Source organism: Anarrhichthys ocellatus, unplaced genomic scaffold (genome assembly GCF_004355925.1).
Source record: "Anarrhichthys ocellatus isolate YVR2014 unplaced genomic scaffold, GSC_Weel_1.0 scaffold3, whole genome shotgun sequence".
In the NCBI taxonomy this organism is placed as follows: domain Eukaryota; kingdom Metazoa; phylum Chordata; class Actinopteri; order Perciformes; family Anarhichadidae; genus Anarrhichthys; species Anarrhichthys ocellatus.
In genome coordinates, this window is record NW_022280033.1 from 10,676,917 (window position 1) to 10,686,827 (window position 9,911).

Genomic DNA, 9,911 nt, shown 5'->3' on the forward strand with positions numbered 1-9,911 from the left:
ACACACACACACACACACACACACACACACACACACACACACACACAAGATTGTATCGTTCATATCAAAGTTAAACAGCTACTGGGAGAAAATTAACTCCAGTTTGAGAACATGCCATTAAGGAATTAATGATATTCACATGTGTGTTTTTGCTTGTTATGTTTGTGTCTCAGGTTCCCGAACCAAGGACAGATCTGTTACATAAACTCCTGCCTGCAGAGCCTCCTGACACTGGAGGACTTCGTCAGAGCCATCAGCTGCCAGGAGCATCTCTGGAATTTGATCCCTGAGGCTGCACTTATGAGGTACAGCACGGCTCAGACACAACCACTAACTTTATTCTCAAGTTGTACTCTGAACACCAAAATCTTAATGGTAGAGAAAATGCCTCTGACAGCTTTTACCCCCCTCTCCAGATCATTTATGGACATCAAAAGGTCTCACATCTCAGACGATGCCCTCCACAAAATCAGCCTCCTAGCTGCATTCAAGAACACGATTTGGTCTGCGGAGTTCCAGGATCTTCAGCAAAAGGTGAGTAAGCCGGTTCTGTGGTTTGTTGTTTCACCACTTCCTGGTTATTATAAACTCTGTGTATGAACTTGTATGATTGTGTGCATGTACCTGCAGGATGCGCATGAGTTGCTCACCTCCGTGCTGGAGCAGATGAGATGCTTAAGCCCAATGCTCCAGATGATGGCAGCCAGCATGGGCAGATCCTACAGCTGTCCCGTGGAGGATCACATGGTCTTTAAAATGGTTAACACCAGGACCTGCAAGGGGTACAACTTCATAGTTAAACACATCACACACAATATATCTACCAGCATGTCAAAGCATTATGCAGCTGTAGTATAACTGTATTGTCCTTTTTAATGTGTAGGTGCGGTTTAGGATCCACTAGAGAGGAGCTGTTTACAACCCTCTCCCTGGATGTGGTACCTGGAGGCAGAAGCGTGGAGCAGATGCTCCAGGATTACATGACGGTAAGAAACACCTCCTCTCATTCATTCACAATAGAACCGACTGATATGATCATCGTATGATGTAGACAACACTGACACATTTCTATCCAAACCACCACCACTGCTTGTGTCAGTATGTGTATAAATATGTTACTTTGTTGTTATTTTGCTGTCGTGCCGTTAATCCAGTATAGAAGTGAAACATGTTTGTTATGTGCTGTTCTGCAGGAGAAAGAGTTGGAGTACAACTGTAAGTGCGGTGCCACCACTTCGGGCCAGCGCTTGTCATTTCTAACCCTGCCAAGGTGAGTGTCATCACATCCATCACAAATGGCCAAACTCCTGACCACCGTGCTCAGTGGTGATACTGGTTAGCCCAGTGGTATCAACAAACTGGGCTCCACTCACCCAAGGGAGGGATTGTGAACTGTTAAACATGTTAAATACCAATGGAAACACCACGTTTTTTCTCTAACACCTGGTGCTCATATCTTTTCTCTCTGTCTACAGAGTGCTGGTGTTGCACCTGAAGCGCTTCAGGTTTGCTCCACCTTTCCAGCTTAGAAAGATACATGACCCGGTCGTTATCCTCAGAGAGCTGGTGGTGTCATCCAACCAGGTAAAGAAAACTGAATGACCCGATAGCAAACAAAAGTATCAGACTGGGGCTGATACAAGTAAATGTTTGAACTATGTGTGCACAACTCTGATTTACTGGGTTTATTTTCAGGATGTTGGCTCCTACAATCTGGACAGCACCATCAACCACATCGGCCTCACAGCAAGTAATGGTAAGATAATCAGTTATTTTACTTATACTCATATTTATACTTTTTTTTAAGACTTTAAGGCAGTTCATGCATCAATGCTTCCTGTCCTGTTAGGACACTACATCTGTGACGGGGTGGATCAAGATGTGGGAGAGGAGAACCCAACTGACCGCTGGTTCACCTACAACGACGCAGAGGTCACAGAAACAAGCGGCGACTCTGTGTGTGACGAGCGGAAATATACCTCCTACATCCTTTTCTACAGAAGACAGAGAGACAGACACTGTAACATGCATTGAAGTGAAATACATCATGGACATGATGTGGCAGAGACACAAACACTGATGGTCTTTAAATCTTCAGACTGAAGACTGGGGAGGGATTAAGAAATCCACCGCCCGATTTAGGCACCACAAATTGCCGTTGTTTGGGCCTCCCCTGACAATAAGGCAGGCCGCCGTCATCTCCAGGAAGGTCTGGTGGTCATCCATCGCGGACATTTTATGTAACGCGATGAACATGGACAGGGTGGATAATTAGATGTATATATGTAAATAAATAATTTAATATTCAAGATTTTTTGTATTTTATTTGGTCTCATCATTAGTATTATAGTTGCATCAATATCAATTGTTATAGTACCTGCAGACTCTGCAATGAAACAGCTGTAAAAGGTAAGTTTTCACCGGTAAATTTATTATGTATTGGTCGGTCACCCATTAAAAATGATAAAATCTTCTGCTTTACCAGTGTAATTGTATCAAACAATACGTATACTAACTGTCTACAATTAAAAATAATTCACATTGTGGTAACTGTGTATGTTTGTTTAATTTAAACTGTGCTATCAAACATATATTTAGTTAATGCTACTTTGCATGTTGACTGAGCACTTTTAACTGACTGGGTTTTAGACAGCACTTGTGTTTAAAGATCTCCATCATAATCTTCACACAGACTGTGATTTTATCAGCTTGAATCTGAATGTTTTCAACCAAACAAACTATTTCAAACCACGTTTACAAGAGGGGAGCTCCATGTTTTCCCAGTGGTACAGTGACCTGACATGCATATTACATAGAAAAACACTAACAAAGTGAAGAGTATTCAGGTGCTCTAAAGGTTGAGTAAGGTGCTCTGAAATCCAATTCAATCATTGGCTCGGGAAGGGTAAGTGGTGATGGGGGGATATTGTACGATATCACAACATCGCCAGGCGGCCTCAGTAGAGGGAGAGATAGAATCAAAGCCTCTTCTTCTATTAAAGTAACTTTAATGGTAGAAAGGGATGGGAGAGATGGGAAAGATTCCTATGTTAATGACTTGTGAGCCTTCATGTCATCGTGATAGTTGTATGATTACATATTTGGTTGTGTGCCGCTATCTTTGCGGTTTTATTACAGTATATACAGTATACTTACAGTACATTGTACGTTTTGTGCCGTGCTGAGTTAAAAGAGCATTAACGTTACATTTGATCAGCCTTTCTCAGCTTATGCATGTATGTATGTTTGGTGGCTAACTCAGCTGACATCACTATTTCAGACAAGGAAAACACTACCTTTCTTTGGGGGAAATGCCATCTGTTCACAAAATACACTGAGTGCATCCAGATAAGGTATTTGTATCACACAGAAGAAGTCCAAGAGGCACTTATGGTAAAAGCAGAGAAAAGCTGTACAGACACAGATTACGGATGACAAACACAAAAAAGTGAGGGTGGATCAACAGTTTACAATAACAGCCTTAAGTGGAAAACAAAACCTATAAAAGCACATCAATTCTCAATGATATGAATTCAAATAGTAGTCTCCAAAATAGAAGAATCATAAACCTTGAGACGTGAAACTCTTTCTCACCTTCAAGAGGTTCAAGTAGTGTTACCCATCATTATGGACACTGCTCTGATCTTGACATAGATGACTCAGAGCATAGATGTTCAAGTGTTTTGATGTGGCAGCAAGGCCAAAGTTTGCCCTTCACTGGTGGGCAGTGTAAGAAGCCCTCAATGTGTGTGTGTGTGTGTGTGTGTGCGTTTGTGTGTGTATGTGTGTGTAAGTGTGAGACAGGCAGTAACGAAAGGTGTAAAAATACCATACTGCTCCAAGATAAACGCTGTCTCCCACAGTCTGACATTTACAGATGGCTGGAGCGTGGGAGTATGTAAGGGGGTTTCCCTGAGAGTGTGTGTCCGTGCACGCTTAGTGTATGTGTGTGTATGAGGTTTCCCTTATAAGAGAAAAGCTCCATTGATGTAAGCTGGTGCTCCTGTCCCTGTGTCAAGTGTGGACCAGGGTCAGAAGGAAACTCTGGGATTTTCCACAGGTATATAGTTGTTTATGTGTGTGTGTGAGTTTTTTGCGTGTTTCCCATGTTTGCATAGAAATGTTTGACGTTTTAGAGTGGGTGATTCATGTGTAATTGAGAAGGGAAATCTCTTTTCATGATGCAGAGCTTTAGGAGGGGGATGGATGCCTTTCCGTAGGCCCGATGTCGGCCTGAGGATGTCCCAGAGTAGTAATGAATCATAGTGAGTTGTTGGGCTGATGTGATGCTCCTGACACAGCTTTTTAACGGGTCATTGAAAGGGGTCATTCTCAAATATTCGATGATGAATACTGCTATTTGTTTGGGACGAAGTATCTATTTTTCAATCTCTAAGACAAATCTCAGGGGAGTCACAAAAAAGGTGTTGTAATGTAATGACAGGTGAGGCTTCTTAGCTCCATCTACTGGTATCCCCACTGACTCAAAAATAACCACACAGCCATTATATGAGGCATATAAAGTAGCATTGTTAGTGTATAAACAGGTTTATAAAGAAATAAGAAATATCCCTCATTTACTCATTCACTTCTCGATATATAATACACCCTCAATAGTTTACTCGGCAGGGGGCATTGAATTGGGAGTTTATGGATCATCACCATCATTGACAGGTGTTGGACAATAATTTTCACATCTAAGATGCAAGACATTTTGGGATTGAGTAGTGTGCATGAGATAGACTTGGATTTTTTTAGGACACTACATAATGCATTCATTTTTCAGTCTGGATTTGTATACTAAATGCAACGTTGGACAGTAAATATAGTGCATTATTTATAGCCATGTTCAATGCAAAGTTTCATTCTGTGTTTAAATATCTGCGCCATCACTTCTGCAGATGTGCACTTAATAACGAACACAGAACATTTGCATGTGGCTTGAGTTCATGAAAAGGCAGAGAGAAAAAAAGCATTGAAAAATCGAAGCTGCTCTTTCTTCCAAACCACCGTGTTTGACATTTTCATAACCAACACAAACAGCCCTTAACCATCAGCCTTTGCTCCAGCCTTGTCACCCTTTCCAGCAGGCCCCCGCCAGCAACCTGTCAGGTCAATAAAATATGACCTCTGGCAGTGTACATCTGATAAAGTTCCTCACTTTACGTGGTGACAGCCTGTATTGGAGTAATTTACTGGGCTTCAATAAAGGAGCACTCAGCTCCTTGCCTCCTCTGGCTCAGTGGTTTGTGACAGGCGGACAAGTGGAGGAGCAGCCCAGTCACTGACCCGCCATGGTTGATGTTCATCACAATGACACTGACCTACTTAACTGCCATCTCTTGGATGTCAAAGAAATCACTGCCTGACATTTAGAGAAAAGCTTGGTCAATATTAGTCAGGCATGACAAATAATGACCTGCACTGCTGGCTAAATAAAAGAGAAAAGAGAAGAATGACTTGTTTGCTGGGTAAGCCCCGTGTCTTATCTGCGTCTGATTGGTGTTGTCTTTCAGAAGGTAGGTTCATTTGCTTATTAAGTGTGCTCAGAGCATTGCACACACGCCTAACTAGAGGCCATCAAGGCTAACGTCTCAACTTGAATCAGACGCAGATTGATGGTGCTGAGGCAAAGAAGGCTTCTCCACGGCGTACTTAGTAGGAGGTGAATGAGGGAGGCAGTGACCCGGAGCAAAGGTCTCATCATTGCCTGTCCCCGTCTGAGGCCCCTCTGCCTGTCAAAGTCACGATTTAATCACAAACATAATTTGAATTTACACTAATGAATACAAATGACTCCCAGGACTCCACAAGCTGAGAGTAATAAATTATTATCGCTGCTAACAATCGCATTTCTGAAGCCCTTTTTCAATTAGCCGCCCCTGTGGAGATGATCATGGAGGGCCCACTCAAATGAAGATAAACGACGCGCCTTGCAACGGCGTGCGTCTGCTCCTCTGATTTAATAGCTTTCTAATTCAGGAACATCTTCGACGTGACGAGGCGTGAGGCCTTTTTTTTCTGTTTCCGACCAGAGCTTGATGAGAAAGTCACTTAATTGAAAGCAGGTGTTAATCAACCTTGCTCCGATGTGGCGCGTGATTTAGGAGTTTGACAAAGAGAAGATCATCCTTGCCCACTCAGTGACACAGACCATTTATCCTTTTGCTGCACTCTGCTGTCCATCCTGTCCCTGTTACATGATTAACTCTTCTTAAATTTGAACAGCCAACTTCAAGAGAAGAAGGATTAAAATAAGCACATATGAGTATCTCATCCATATTCAGCAGATTTTTTATCAATTTATTTGTTTTTCGTTAAGGAGTCCTCTTGTGACACATACTGTCGTCCACTCCTGTACAGAGGATCAGCAAAACCAAAGTTTATGTCCATTGACAGGTGCTCATTTACTCTGGCTGCTTGGAGAGGTCACATGATAATTACAGCAAATTATGGTCACGGAAAAAGCCCTCTCCTGAGTTCTGTCGATGGACTCCAAAACCAAACCAAACACAGAAAATACAATATTTTTCAACTTCTCTGTCCTTTGAGAGGGACAAATAAATAATTTTGTTGCTATTACCTTCTGATGTAGCTGTGTAATAACAATACATCAATGGCAGGCTGATGTCATATTTTAAACAAAATGCTCCACAATGCTCTGCATCCATTCTCTGCATCCTAAGATTATCACGACCTGGAGTTTACACCACAGTCAGCCAGCATGTTTATATACAGCATGTAGCTGTCCGTCCTGTCCCAAGTTTGCATTAAACATGGTCTTTACTTATTTGATGATTGAGAGCAACATAACAATCATTTGTCTAACAAAGAGGTATTTTTGTGTTGTGTAGCAACCATTGCAAACTAAATCCTATATAACTGTAATATTTTGGATATGCATCCTATGTGGTTTTTTTCAATCTTGATGAGACCAACTGGTTAAGGAAGACTCAGAACTCAAGAACTCCTCCCTCAGCAAATAAAGTGAGCTTGGTCCTGATTCCTCGGTCCTGATATAAAAGATCCAACAATGTTTCTGTGCTTAGCCTTTAGAAAGATCACGGCTGGATTTACTTACTGGACACGTCATGGACATATGTATTTCAAAGACAAGTTGTGATGTGCTGTGTAGTTGGTCTTGTTTTGTATGTTTTATAGTTTTAACCAGCCACAATAGAACAGACCAGGAAATTACACAAATTCAGAAAATTCAATCTTTTTTTCACAAAGCACAACTGGATGTAATTCTAGGCCCCACTTGCAGCGCACCACAGAAAACCCATTGGCGAGTCCAGCAAACCCTTTACATAACTAACTTAAGATAATTACAAGTGAACAAATGAGAGGAGGCTGTAATCATAATCGGCTTCTTTTGACAAGGCTGTGGTTTTCAAAAGTCTGGAAAGCCACAAAAGTGACTTTCCGCTCAGAGAGGGATGAATGGCTCTCTGTCATCACAGAGGAGCCTGTGGGGTCAACTTACAAAGGGCACAACTACTCAGAAAAACACATTAATGCTCACTTATTTTGCTGCTTGACACTCAATCAAATACCACATTTTCAATATAAAGACAGTTCAGGTCAGTTAGAAAACAAGTACCAGTAGTGTAAGACAATGGCTATCTGTAGCATGGGGAAACTATAAAAATTGTTTTAGGCTCTTTATTGGTTCTCACTCACGACTGTTATAGCGTCCGGCTACTGCCAAAAGCAAAAATATAAATACTGACTTTAGGGCACCTACCCAGCATCAAACGGCGAACAGACACAGTTAACGACTAGCTGGTGAATAAAGTGGATCAGTTAGCATCTAAAGAGCCAGATATGTTCCTCAGGAGTTGGTGGAGTCCAAAATCTAAGATAACAGGAGAGTGAATAAAAAGTCAGTCATTGAGGGTTTAAGCTAAATAAATAATGTCACACCCTAGCTAAAATAAGCATTGTCAAAAAGCTGTAAACAAAGGTGTTTTTCGTAGCTCATAGAACGTTTTGGAGGTGGTTTTCACAGGACAGCAATAACATGTTACAATTCTAATGTAAAATATATTTCACATGAGAAATGTCCAAAACATATGTTTATGTGAATTTATCACATGTGAAATACTGGTTATTTGTCTTTTATGTGATGTTTTACAAATGTCTGATAAAAGTCTGATAAACCCATTTGCCTACATGTAAATGTATTAATTAGGGAATTTGTTTCACATCAACATCTGCTTTTAACTCAGTATTTTCTCAACTGCTAGGCCTTCTTAAACCCCAACCGTATCTTCCTGTTTCCATGAAACCTCATTTGATAGTTCTAATCAGCTTGAAATTTAATGTTGCTGGTTGATCAGAAATCATGAGCTGGAATTGTTTTGCGAGCATCCTGCAGGGTAATAATTCTTAGCCCTCTTGAGCTTAGCTGCTGTGAGATGGAAATACTTAACTCTTCAGACCTAACAGATCTCAGGGAATCATTATGACAAATCCATGGTGTGCACCCACAGAACTTTTCTTTTTTTCCTGAAGATCTCAAAGTCTCTATGATGCTATGATGAATACAGGAAAATGTGCATTAAGTGATGCGTGGGACTATCTAGACTTTTCCATTTACTCTAATGTTTCAGCCATAAAATGTTTGGATGTGAGTATTTCTCTCCGTGTATGCAGGCTGCAGCTTCAGTGAGGCGAACAAAATAATCTATTCAAGATGGCAATTCAACAAAATGCTAAGGTTCAATTGATTGCTAAAATTTGAATTTTACTGAATCATTAGAACACAAAACACAGAAGTTGTACATCATTTATAAAGTCTTACAAGGACTTGCAGTTGCCTGTTGGCATCTCAAGGTGAAATTTGACAGTGAAGGAGGATGGGACCATCATTAGGAGGGGGTGGAGGGTAGGTGTGCGTGTGTGTGTGTGGAGGTAGTTTGTGGCAGCACGTAATTTGTGTGCTATTTTGAATCAGTACACGGAGAAAAAGAAAACAGGCTTGTGTCTGTGTTACACTGTGAGCCCAGCAGAGAGCAAGAGGATTTACTGAGAGCCTATGAGCTCATTTCTACACCTTCCTAAGGTCTTTAAATCACACTCTCTGACTGAACGGCCTTCTGTTAATGACTTTACCGTCAACTTAGTTCCCCTCTCTCCACATCCTTCTGGTTTTGCTACATTGTCAGACCAATACATACTATGCAGACGATAGTCCCCTTTGGTCCTTGCTCAGATTCCTCTGATGCAGCTGATTTTATCAGCACATTTTAAGTAAACACGCTCTCTACTTTACAATATCACCTTTGAGTCAGTGAGCCAGTCATTAATTCTTCCTTCGTCCTGTGGTTGGAAATTCAAAGGACAACCATTTAATAAAATGATAGAACCCTAAATGGGAATGGGCCTTGAATAACTGAGTTGCTGTCGTTCCTGCCATAACTTACAGCAATAACAAGGTCTGACTTGGGGAGTAAGGAGAAGTAAGGAGGGAGGAGGGGTTTGAGTGTGTGATGGGGGGCGGTTGTAGAGATAGTGCCCAAGGGCACAGAGACAGAGAGAGAGAGAGAGGGAGGGAGGGAGAGAGAGAGATTGGCGAGAAAGTGAGGGAGTAAATCTGCGGCCATGGTTTCCCCCAGCATAAGGTTTATATGTGAGTGGAGTGTGCAGTGTGTTTCCATGGGTTTCCATGCTGTCACAAAGACCCCTGTGAGACCAGCTTATTTACCCTGCAGTAAAACCCGAGAGGGAGTATACCCTGCAGTAAAAGTGGAGAGGGGGCTCAGTGGAATTAGATTTAGGGCCGCCTCCGGCTCTCTGTTCTGTGTGTCAGGGAAAACCCGCTCTGCTGCTCTTGTTCCGTTGTTCGAGTTGAGTTATGTTGTGTTCAGTGTCGGGGGGTAAAATGTGCTGTATAACATGCAAACAAG